This window comes from Meleagris gallopavo, chromosome 20 (genome assembly GCF_000146605.3).
Source record: "Meleagris gallopavo isolate NT-WF06-2002-E0010 breed Aviagen turkey brand Nicholas breeding stock chromosome 20, Turkey_5.1, whole genome shotgun sequence".
In the NCBI taxonomy this organism is placed as follows: Eukaryota; Metazoa; Chordata; class Aves; order Galliformes; family Phasianidae; genus Meleagris; species Meleagris gallopavo.
Window position 1 is genome coordinate 4,312,133 of NC_015030.2, and position 595 is coordinate 4,312,727.

General features: G+C 60.0%; 1 long non-coding RNA gene across 1 annotated transcript; it reads right to left on the reverse strand.

The window, feature by feature from the left end:
* LOC109370548 lies at window positions 1-589 on the reverse strand. The gene is made up of 2 exons (XR_002120791.1): window positions 253-589; window positions 1-137 (listed from the first exon to the last, which is right to left on the reverse strand). It is a non-coding gene; the product is annotated as an uncharacterized LOC109370548 (long non-coding RNA).
* Between the last annotated feature and the right edge of the window lie 6 nt (window positions 590-595).

Below are 595 nucleotides of genomic sequence, written 5' to 3' on the forward strand. Positions count from 1 at the left end.
TAAGGGCAGTTTTATCGTTTTTATTGCATAACAACCATTAATGAAGTGCAGTTTCAGGTCACCTTAATTGCTCGGAGACTAAAGTTCAATCCATCGCTGCGGCGCAGGCTGGAGGACACCGTGTGTCATGTGGGGACCTGACAGGTTGGAAGCAAGAATAAATTTATGGTTGCTATTAGGAAAATGGAGAAGAGGGTTCTGTCTGTGCAGGCATTCAGCCAGGAGGAGCAGAGTAGGGTACAAAGCACAAACCTTCTCGGGGAGGAATACAGGGAGGACGGGGTGTCCCCAAGATGTCCTTGGTGGACCCTCTGGTCCCCCTCCAGCAGAGGAAACGAGTGACACCGCGGGTGGGGAGCTCCGCGCTGCAGACATCGCAGATTTGGGCTGGGAAGGGACAGACCCACGCGGGTGCCAGCACCGGGCCTGGCGCAGGGCACGCGCGGGGGTGATCGGGAGCCGGGGGAACAACATGGGTTTGTGCCCGACACAGAGCAGCGCCCTACCCGCACCCCGGGGCAGCTGTGAGCACCCGCGGGCCTGCGGGGATCGCACGGACACGCGCGGCACACGCACGACGCGCGCCTCTCGTCCG